We start from the raw sequence: 12,157 nt of genomic DNA on the forward strand, positions 1-12,157 counted from the left end.
CAACTAGCACTTTTGTTTTATATGCCTGTTTACCGTCCAGATTCAGTTAATCCAGGCTCTCATAAGAGATTCATATTTGAAGCAGCACTGACTTCTCCTGGTTTAAATAGAACCTGTGTGCGTCAGAACTGATGATAGTTCGGTTCTAAGTCATCATAAAACTAATAGCCCAGCTGTTCAATTTCTTCATAGATCTTTTACTTCCATAAAGTTTGCCGTTGCTGACCTGAGTAGTATTTGGTGTTTCAAAAAGCTCTTGTTGATATTGCGCATTTGACGCGAGTAAGCTGACTGTCTGCTACTGTCACTAAATAGGGAAGTTCAGATGACTCTCTAAAGTTAATAAAGTTACCACACAGTTCATACTATTTAGTTTCATTCTGCTCACACGAGAATTACCCTTTTTGAAGTTAAGGCAAGGTTTTACTTAACAAGGAACCTGTTACTCTTTAAGGAACCTGTATTTATTCAATCTGACAGGTTAATAGCCATACCACACAGACTGCTAGTTGCAACTTGCTAATAGTTATCAACTAGATCAAAAAGGAAGTAGGCTGGTGTGTTTAAATAGCGTATCTTGCAAAAGACTAGCTTTCATAGCTTAAGGTTTTGGGCTCCATGAAAATAGCACGAGCAAGTTTACGGTAAGTTACATTGATATCAGAAAACTCTCATTAGCTTCAATAACAAAATTTTTTAATAATACAAAATTTTATTAGATTCAACAAATAAGCCTTGATGCCGTAACCAGTAGCAAAAGGCTTCTGGGACGTAAGTAGGTATCATATTGAATAAAAAGTTTTAATTTGAGACAGTGTAAGGTTGCTCATACTTAATTAGGGCTAAAATTTGGTAGCGTGTTATAACTGAGGCTTGGGTAAGATCGGTACTCAGAATCCAGTGACAACTCATATTTATTATAAAAGGAAATAAAAGGAAAATATTCTAACTCTAATTATTTTGAATACTTCTAAACCTCTTCTAGGTCTGTTTCCTAATATTCTATGGATCTGCTTGTTCAATCCACAAATTTTTAACTAAAAAAAGGATTAAGTTAATTCTAGGCTATCGAATGTTTTTAATTGAAAGAGTTACACTTGAATAGCTAGTCAAGTCTTGAGTTCTGGGGTATTAAAATCCTTTAGTTCAAATTATTGCTTCTCGAGTGAGCCAAACTAGGAATAACCGTACTTGATTAGCACCATTTTATTCCATTAACCCGATCCAAGATATCATATTGTTATATCCTGTAAAAGGGTTTTGTGTTCCTTTGACTGTTAATAAGTTTTAACTTCAGCAGGGATAACTCTTAATGGAATATATCTAAACATAAAGGGCTGGAAATTCTTACTTTGACAATATTATTTCCTTTATCCCTAACCTATCTGTATAAATATTGAGACCACCTTTGTATAAACAGTCGGTACGGGGTTAACGAAATTATAGAATGACAAAAAAGAGAATAGGGTTCTCATCCGCATAAACGTCAGAAGAATCCACAAGGAGTAAGTAATATTTTTGTCCGATAATTTCAATTTTCTGGGTGTAAGATCTTTATAAACGCCAAGCTAAGTTTCAAGAAATAGTAGGCTGGAAAAGGGGATCCCAAAAGACTCTCTTAACGTTGGCCTCTTGGTTACAGCCTCCCCCCCCCCTCTTTAAACCGTCGGTTATTCGAAGCTTCTTCTACAAGTTTAAATTTCTGGGAATAAATTAATCTTAGCTTATTCTAACCTTTAAAATGTTGTCTTTTGTCTAAATGGCTCAAGACTTGGTTTATAATACTAACCAAATTATAAACCCGAATCACCAAATTATTATAAAATGTCGTGCTTTGACTTCAGCACTAGTTTTTATGACTCCTATATACGTATTAAATTTATTACTTAGCCTGGTTTATCCAGGTGACAGAAATCTTTCAGAAGTTTACTTCTTATCTCAATTTTTATCTTTAAAGGGGAATTCAGACAGACAGTGGTAGCCTATCTTAATTACAAAAAAAAAAAAAAAATCATAATCGTTGTATGTTTCCAGAAAAGACTACCCCATTTGGGTTCCAGAATTATTATTTTAAGCTTTGTCATATTTTGTCATTCTTGTCTCCCTTTGGCAAGAGACTAGTTTTGATGTAATCCCTCTTTTTTGTACCGAGGCTGACAATAATTCCTTGTTCAAAAATGTCGGTTTCTGGTTTCACTATATTCAAAAAACCCTGTTTTGTTGTGTATCTTATCATGTCATATTGTCACGTAATATTTTAGTCGTTGAACTCTGGTTCTGAAACAGACTGGTTTACTTGCATTTTATGGACCTTGTTGGATCAAGGGTACTATTATTCAAGTCTGATTTCACAATTTTAGGTCTGTTTTTCTTACACAAAGATCAAAGTAATGCTTCGTTATTTTTACCATTACCCAAAAGTCATTATAAAGCTTTGCTAGTTTTACAATTTAGTCAGGTTATGATAGATTTCTCACAACAGACTTGCAAAAATGAAAAAAGAACAGTTTAATATTAGACGATTTTACAAAAACTACAAAAAACTTACATAACAAGTCTCTATGACGAATTATTGTCTTTTTTTAGCTGGGAAACTTTACTTCTTCTTTGAAAAACGTTTTCATTAGGATTCAAAAGCTCCCTTTTGACGTCTATTTTATTGTATGTTATATGAGGCAGGGGTGGACTCATAAAAATGAGTCGAAGACCATGCCGAATGGACTGATCGTCAAAATACCCTTAAAAACAAGCTATTAACCAAGAGTTTGAAGATTAGAGGCCACGTTTCTATACATCCCAGTTGCCGGACATAACCTTCCACCATTACTTCCTCTAGCTTAACATCCAATTTATGAAACAAGCTGTCAGTATCTAATGCCAGTCATGCTGTATTCTATTCGATTTCCTATTGTTTCCACTGCCATCTCACATTTTCGCCGAACAGGGGAACCAGCTCATACAATTCGAGGGAAATTATTCTGAAAGTTTCTAATTCCTGTATGCGATTTAACAGCCATTCGTTTTATTTTCGACTTTTTAAGTCAACAAAGATGTTTAGTCAATGTGGGTTAGCCGCATGCATATGGCTATTATTACACTGCTGTCATAGAAAGAAAGGAGTTTCGCGGAAAAACCGTGTTGCGGCTCAATTTTATTTATAGCCGCTAGCGAATGCTTCTGTTTTATGATCTATACTTTCAGCTGTGATTTTTGTCAAACGCTGGTCACCAAATTCTATTGAGTATAACCCAAGCAAATTTATTTCAATCGGCCTTGTCTTCTCACTTTTGTAGTTCTCGAAAACGGCAAGATAGAGGAGTTGTTAAACGATTTTAACCACTTGACCAACCAGTTGGCTGAATGGTTAAGGTGATCGACGTATTTTGTTTAACTTTAAAACCTTTTAGTTCAAAATAGAAATTTCGTGGCTACAGCCGTTCGGACCTTGTCGCACCCAAAGATCCTCAATAGCTACCGAAGATCAACGACTCGCATCTTTTTCGCATAACTTATGAAAATCCCGAAGTGAAAAGGAATCTCTATGAATGGTTCTTTACTCTTCTACTAAGATAGGTAGCGGTATCGATAATAGATATAAAACTTTTCGACTAAGATAGGTAGCGGTATCGATAATCGATCTAAAATTTTGCTCTGTTGACATTCTCATGACGATTTTTTTTCAGCCTTCTCTTCAAATTGAACTAGCACTAAACTTAATTTATAGATAGCATTAATGTCAAAGATGGAAATACCTACGGAACTCATGCAGGTAACAGACCGCTAGGTAGCAGAACTAAGAAGGACAAATTTCACAGGCTTTTGACTCTTTTTTCACATGTTTTGAAAATTCATAGTGGCAACCCTGTATATTGGCTAATTTTCTAGATGGATACTAAAAGTATCCTTTTTTGGCTGATTTAGACACTTTTGTCCCTAGAAGTTTTGGCAACCTTGATCATACTGCCTATAATATATATCGTTTTCAGGCACCGGGTTCGAATACAGGTTGCTATCGAGTTCTAATTCAAGCGTTTTTAGTAATGCAGGTTCAACACGAATCCGCTTCCAAGCGTTTTTAGCTGCCGGGTTTTCCCCGTGTTTGAACCCGGGCTCCTTGAACCTGAAACCCGCAGAAATACCAGGTTTAAACCCGAGTTCTGCGTTCATTGGCGATAAATTCAAAAATGGCTAACCATCCTGAATTTAAAGCCCATGAAGTATGCTCATTGGGATCCCAAACAGTTGATTTTGAATTGAAAATCAAGTATTTTGCAGTAAGCATTAAGACATGGCTAATTGTAGAAAAAGCCAATACAGATAGTCCAAGTAGTTGAAAGGGAAATTCTATTCCTCGGCATAAAGCGTTTTCAGCTGCGAAGTTTCAACCCTGTGTTTTCCTCGAGAACCCGCTTCGTGAAAGCGCTTGATGCACCAGAACAACCCGTGTTCGAACCCCCTTAGCCTGAAAACGAGGCTTACTGTGGCCTAGCTCTTTAAGGGCTAGGCTCACGTATTTGATTTCGGGAACCGATTTCAGCATCAGTGGACAGACGATAGCGGTAAGAAAAATTTGTTGAAAGAAAAATTTATTGCGCAAAATTTTCAAAACAAAAAATCATAGACACTAATAGTCAACTGGAGTTTATTAATAGTTGCTTGATTGATGTCAGCTACTCAGCTTAGTTCTCAGCTCAGTAGTGGGGTCTCTCACCACGGATAATTATGGCTGACTATTTATTTGTATTTTTTTTTTATGATCATGATGAAAATCAGCGCTGATTTTGTAAATTGGCGCTGAAAACTAGAAAATTTTTCAAGCTCAAATCCTCGCTGATTTCTTTTAAAATCGGCGCTGATTTGGAAATCAGTTCCCGAAATCAGGTACCGTGTGCCCAGCCCTTTAGGCCTAATTTTCAAAATTTCCAGGGCATGGAATTCTAGTAAGTAGCCTATACAGCTTAACAAAGTCAAAACTTTTCTAGGTGGTCGTTATTATATACGATTTATATTAATAAAATTATAAATATAAAAAAATGGTAAATATATACCAAATCATATTATTGAGTTAGGAATAAAGTGAATACATCATTCAATGCCTTTTTTTTATGCGGATTATGAATATAATAATCATTTCTATCGGAAATGAATTTCAGCCCCCCCCCTCCTATATATGCCAATTCAGGGTATATATTTATACATTACTGGGGGGGGGGGGGGCAAATTTTGTTTCTGATGTAAATGGGAGGTAAGTTTAAAATTTACCCCCCCCCCCGGGTAAATTTCTATCAAATCATATTATTAAGTTAGGAATAAATTGAATTGCCTACACCATTTGATGCCTTTTTTTATGCTGATTATGAATATAATAATCATTTCTATTGGAAATGAATTCCCGCCCCCCCCCCTATATATGCCAATTCAGGGTTAGGTTAGGGGTATTTGTTTAGCCTTGTGTCACTTTATAAGGAGACATGTTAAGCAAACAATTCTTACTTTAAAATATGAATAATGATCCTAGTTCTTATATTATCCAATGGGAGAACCTTTATCATCGAATTTTTCCTCTAAAATCCTTCTTTTTCCAGCTTAAGAGAAAAAAATTCCAAAAATCACCACATTGGGAATTCAATGCTTAAGTCTTTTTAAATTGCTGCTATAAATTGCCGCCTAATAAGTTCTTTTATAGATAGCGTTCATGCCGGTCTTTTTAATACTTTTTTTTTTAAAGAGCAGTGGCGAAGGGCGAATATCAAAATATTAACGCTAAAGACTAGCATGACCGCTATCTATAAAAGAACTTATTAGGCGGCAATTTCAAAAGACTTAAGCATTAAATCTCAACGTGGTGATTTTTGGGAGCTTTTTCTCTTAAGCTGGAAAAAGAAGGATTTTTAGAGGAAAGACTTGATGATAAAGGTTCTCCCCTTGGATAATATAAGAACTAGGATCATTATACATATTTTAAAGTAAGAATTGTTTTCTTAACATGTCTCCTTATCAGGTGACATAAGGCTAAATAAATACTAGGTTAGGTTGTAGAAATATATACCCTGAGTTGGCATATTTAGGGGGGGGGGCTGAAATTAATTTCCAATATAAATGATTACTAAATTTTTAATCACCATAAAAAAAGGCATTTAGTGGTAAATTCACTTTATGCATAAGTCAATAATATGATTTGGTAGAAATTTACCATTCCCCCCTAATGTAGAAATATATACCCTGAATTTGCATATTCAGGGGGGGGGGCTGAAATGATTTCCGATAGAAATGATTAATATATTCATAATCACCATAAAAAAAAGGCATAAAATGGTGCATTCACTTTATTCCTAACTCAATAATATGATTTGTTATATATTTACCAAAAAAATTATAGGTAAATATTTACCAAATCATATTATTGAGTTAGAAATAATGTGAATACACCATTTGATGCCTTTTTTTATGCTGATTACGAATATAATAATCATTTCTATTAGAATGAATTTCAGCCCCCCCCTAACCTACCCCCCACCCCCATTTGTGCAAACATATCCTGAATTGACATATATCGGGGGGGGGGGGCTAAAATCCATTTCTGATAGAAATGATTGCTATATTTGTAATCAGCATAAAAAAAAGGCATTGAATGGTATATTCACTTTATTTATAAGTCAATAATATGATTTGGTAAATATTTACCAAATTATATGCATAGAGATCAAAACATGTTAAGTAAAAAATTCATAATATGCATAATAATTGTAGGCTAGCTAACACTTATATAATAATTGTATATGTAATTGTAATAATAGTTGTAGCTTGCAAGCAGCATTGCTATACTCTACCCCTCCCCCCCCTTAATGTGCAAATATATAGCCAACATTATATATGATATAAATTTAAAACCAGTCCTGGTCATAAGGAGACATGTTAAGAAAACAATTCTTACTTCTTAATTTGCAAAATAATCCCAGTTAAAATATTTTCCAGGGGTAGCACCTTTATCCTTACTATTTTCACTGTTGTACAATTTATTTTTACAAAATTGTGAAAAATTTAAATTTAGTGCTAAAAACTACTAGACAGAAAAATGCTATTCACTAGATTTTGGTGTCCTGGTTTTTCTTTTAAACCTAGCAGATTCTTGTGTTCTTTTGAATAAGCTAATGGTCTGAAAATTTTCTGCTGGTAATAAGTATCAGATGCAAAGTAACCAAAAAAAGAAAAGGCAAGACAAACAAAAGAAATGAAAATTAAGTTTTAAGCTTAATTTAGTCTAGGCTATGCTACCAAAAAGATTCCACACAGAAATGATAAAACAAAAAAAACTAGACCCTTCTACAGAGTCTTAAGTGCTGGAAATTTACATTAATCTTCATGAAGAAGCAGAGTTTACTATGCTACAAATCCAATGTCATTTGGAATTTTCCAGGCAGGCCTGTTTCTTAGTTCCCAAATACCACAATTTACAGAAAATAATAGACATAAATAAATAATCAATTTGTCAGTGTAATCCATTTATAACACCTATTCATGTGGCTTGTGAGCTGATTTTTTTGCATGTTTTTGGAAATTGTACTGCATGCAGATTTAACTTTCTTTTCTGCAAATATGCTGGGATAAATAATCTGCAACAGTGGTGCTAATTAGGAGAGAGAGGGAGGGGGTCTGGCCCCCTAGTTTTGGAAAAAGACCTTGTTACTTCTACTTAATGGCTATTTTTTCATTTTAACTATGCACTATATTGAACTAGCAAGACTGACTGACTGGTTACTTGTATTGGTCACCACCATGCATTGTGTTTTCAGAGCCATTAAATAGCACTGTTACTTTTCAATGACTTTATTTTGAAGTTTCACTTCCATCCCTATCCTGGAGCACATTAATTATACCAATGGAAGACAACCTTGTTTTGACATGTGCAAATTATTCCTCTCTCCTGTTTTCCCAGCTGTCATGATCTCTGACTAGAATTCAGTCAAAACTAAGTGTCAGCTCATCAGTTTATCTCTTTTGCCATTGTGAATCTGTAATCAATTAATGAGCAAAAAGCAACAACATAATTTAGTACTTTTTTTGGTGAAAACCTGGAAGAAAAATGAAGAAACTTAAGTATATAAAACTGGCAATAATGTCATTGATCAAAGTGTTGAATTAGTGGACATGATTTCCCCTACCTGTGACAATCTTTTAGGAACAAGTGGAACAATAAATGACCCATTTCAACATGAAAATGTGGTATGCATCCCTGGACCCATTGCAGGTTTCAGTAGCAGTAGCAGTTAAGAATTTCTCTTGGAGATCTATAATGCATCATGACCAATCAGTTTAACCTATTCCTGATAGATTTCTAGCTTTCACTTTGTATAGAATAAAATTCAGAGATCATTACTTTAGGACTTACACATGAATTGAATACTAAAAAAACCTGTACTCTGTGTCTTGTTTTGCTTGCTACCATTTATCTAGTGGGGCTCTAGGGGCTGGGGAAACTGCTGGAAAAAGTGTTTTTGTTGAGACAGGATTTTCCAAGTGGAAAGACAGTTCTGCTGTATTGAAGCAATATGATTGTAGTTGGAGACACATGAATTGTATGTCAGCATGGGTGGAATTTAAGATAATTTGTGTTGATACTTCGAGTTGTGTAGCAAATGCCTTGAGTTGGTCCAGATCTCAAGAGCTTCAAGAAAATAGAGATCATTTGAAGTATATTTTTTGTGCTATTTCTTGGCTGCCAGGGTCTTCCTTTGAGGGGTCATGACAAATCAGAAACATCTGCAAAATAGGGTAGTTTTGTTGAGCTGATGGAGAAAATATCTAAAGGGAACAAAAAGTTAAGGCCAAATTATAGTGTCAATATGGTCACTATTGCAGTCATCAGTACCAAAACAATGCAGTTACGCTGATAGGAAATGCCTTGCAGCAAGACATTATTTCATAAGTAAAATCAGCTAGTTACAATGCTGTTCTTATTGACTAGACAAAAGATGTTTCTAGAAAAGAATAATTAGCAATTCTACTCAGGTTAAACCAGTTGTATGAACACATTTACCTAGGAAGTTTGTGCTTAGTCTTCTAGCCCAAGGTGGTCATGTATCATGGCCCAGCACAGCATGCATTGTAAATGTTTTTGGATGACTTCTTACAAATGTTTGATGATTCTTACAATGTTTTGAATGATTCCTTGAAATTTCTCTATCCTTATCATATTTTCTGCAGCTGAAAATGAGGTGATGTATGTAGTATTCATATACTTCACAAGTATCACAATTGGGAAAGGGAACCATTGAAAATTGTAGGTTTTGTTTTTGTATGGTTACATCTGAGGCAAAATAGGCATATTGAAAGGACATAGGATGGGAGGTATATCTCTTTTGAAGGTTGTTTATAATCACATTAGTCTAGGTGCTGGGTATGTTATGGCCAGAGCCAAGTCTCTTCTTCATCAAAGATTTTTGAAAGATGATTGTAGACAGGAATTCTGAACCAGTAATATGGATAAAGATGGTGAGATCCAGTTGGGATGCTCTTTTTGCTACAGAGTCTGCCAATTAATATCCTGCTATCCCAAAGTATGCAGGAACCCAAATAAGTAAAACTGACATACATTTTCTTGATAATTGTGTAATCTTGTTTTCAATCTGGAGGGCAACATCTCTTACTGGGCTTTGCTGACATGAAAGGTAATCAAGAACTAACAGCAAATCAGTGTGGACTATGTACTTCTGCTGGTGGACATCTGTTTGCCTTGATATGGCTTGAAGAGCAAACTTGATTGTCATAAGCTCAGCTGGAAAATTGTCAGGTCAGGGAGTAAATGGTAAGAAAGAGATAGAGAGGGTATAAAACTGGACAACTGCATTTTTTCTCCATCTTTGAGCCATCAGCATAAGTTTGAATGTAGTCCTGATATCCCGCCATCTCTCCTAGGAAGACAACTGTCATCAATACGTTGGGGAGTCTTTCTCTTTTTATGACACTGGTCTTGGGGATAATCCATTCACCAATTCCTCTGGAGACTCTAGAACCATGATTCCCAGCTAGGGGGGCATGCCCCACTGATGGAGCATGGCAATATTTTGGTGGGTCATGGAGAGGACATGCACCCTTCTGCTGACTAGACTTTAGAGCCTCAATTTTGAAAACAAATTCATTTAAAAAAGTGCATTTAGTCAATATTTTTCATAAGTATAAAATATGTTTAGAGGAAGACAAAAAAGGACTTTATAATAAAAATGCATTTTACTGATGCCAATCCATGAAAATGCAGGGGGGGGGGGGGTAAGGATTTTTCTCTATTTTTTAATGAAAATATGAACAACAGAACAAGATTGAGCAAACATACTTAAAACAAGGGTTAGCAGGGATTTTGCTGTTTAGATAAATTGTTGACTAGTCTATTCAAATCCCGTGTCTTATTTTTCAACAGCCATGATCATGAGATTAATGAGTCTGTCATTTCCCATTGACAATCACACATTATCCTTCACATGCCATAATGCCAAGAAGAATCATTCATCACTGGCAGTGGCCACAGATAAAGTAACAACTAGCTTCATCAGTTTTAGCACTGCAGACCAGGTAAAACATCAAGGATTACTTAATAATAATTACCCCTTCAACTTTCGAAAACTCAAGAAAATCAGAAGGGTATAAGGCTGATAAAGCATCAAACAGAGGCATATTTTGCATGAAACGTTGGTTTATCTGGCATGTGAAACAGTCTATCACTTTAAAGTACAGAAATTTCCTGGAGTACAATTGAACTATCTGACTGATTTTGTGTTAACTGGTTGTTGAATTTGAAAGATGAGATGAGTAGAAATGGCTCTTTTTCACTTGTTCCAAGCACTGGTTTTGGAGACTTTGATTCCTGGTTATTGTGCAAAGCCAAGAATTTGGATATCTTTTTGCTGAAGTTTTTATTTGTTGTTATTTCTTAGCTTTTGGAGTATCTCATATGTCCCAGAAATCATTGAAGTTGCCTTATAAATCATGCCACTTTCTGTTTGAAGTTGTTCTGACAAACAATTTGCAATGACTATTGCCTTTTCTATTTTATGCAAAGTTGAGACAAAGAAGCTGTGTTGATTTTGTCCAGTAGTCGTTTTGCTTCACACACTGCCTCACCATCAGAACTATCAGAGACTGTGGCTAGTGCAGCAACAATACAATCAAATCTGGCCTTCACCTTTAAAGTATATCAGCATGTGTGAAACCAGTGAATTTAGATGGTCCTCTCAAGCTCCAAAACTTTTTGCCTACTACTACATTGGGATTCAATAAATAGTTCATTTCAAGTGTTGCTGCATGATATAAATACGTAAAGTCTTTACACCACAGAGAAAAATTTCAGGCAATCAGTCGAAACCAAGTGTAATCTGTGGGTGTGATAGTGTTAATAAAACCTGGATGAGACACCTTCTCCCTAAGCTTTGCCTGAACTCTGTTGAATTTACCACTCATAACAAATAATCTGTCATAACATTGGGCAGCACACAATATCAAATCTACAAAAAGCTTCTATAGTTTCATATATTGGGGTGGATAATCTCTCAGCATCTAATATTTACATGTGATAGTAGCCAATTAATCACTCCAGCCATCTTTTGTCTCATCAACAAGAATAGTGTAGTGATTTGCTGATTTCACTTCTAAAATAATGTCTTGCTTCAAGCATTTCCTATCAGTGTGACTGGGTTGTTTTGGTTCAGATGACCACAATAGTGACCATATTTGTGCTTTAACTTGGCCTTCAACTTGTAATTGCCTTTATATATCTCCTACTTCAGTTCAACAGTATTACCCCAGTTTGCAGATGCTTCTGATTTGTCATGACCCCTCAAAGGAAAAAAGTAGTGGCTGAGAAAGCAAATAGTGTGAAAAATGTACTTCACATGATCTCTATTTTCTTGAACCTCTTGAGACCTGGACCTATGTAAGCCATTTAGTACACATCTCAAAGCACCAGTACTAATTATTCGAAATTCCATCCATGCTGACACACAGTTCCTGTGTCTTTTACTACCATCATGTTGCTCCAATAGACTAGAACTGTCTTTCCACTTAAAAGATTCTGTCTTGATGAAACCCTTTTTTCAGCAGTTTCCCCAGCAAAACAAAACACAGATTCCAAGTATTCAATCCATTTGTAAGTCTTAAAGTAATGCAC

General features: G+C 35.3%; 1 protein-coding gene across 1 annotated transcript in view; it reads left to right on the top strand.

The window, feature by feature from the left end:
- Nucleotides 1-4,898: 4,898 nt before the first annotated feature.
- The window catches only part of LOC148951283 (U3 small nucleolar RNA-associated protein 25 homolog), an 85,845-nt gene continuing 78,586 nt past the window's right edge, over nt 4,899-12,157 (top strand). Inside the window, exon 1 of the mRNA XM_089090774.1 lies at nt 4,899-4,940. The gene's annotated coding sequence lies outside the window, so the exon portion shown is untranslated. The remainder of the gene's footprint in view (nt 4,941-12,157) is intronic.

Source organism: Artemia sp. Qi Xiang Cuo, chromosome 6, assembly GCF_049724085.1.
Source record: "Artemia sp. Qi Xiang Cuo chromosome 6, ASM4972408v1, whole genome shotgun sequence".
Lineage (NCBI taxonomy): Eukaryota > Metazoa > Arthropoda > Branchiopoda > Anostraca > Artemiidae > Artemia > Artemia sp. Qi Xiang Cuo.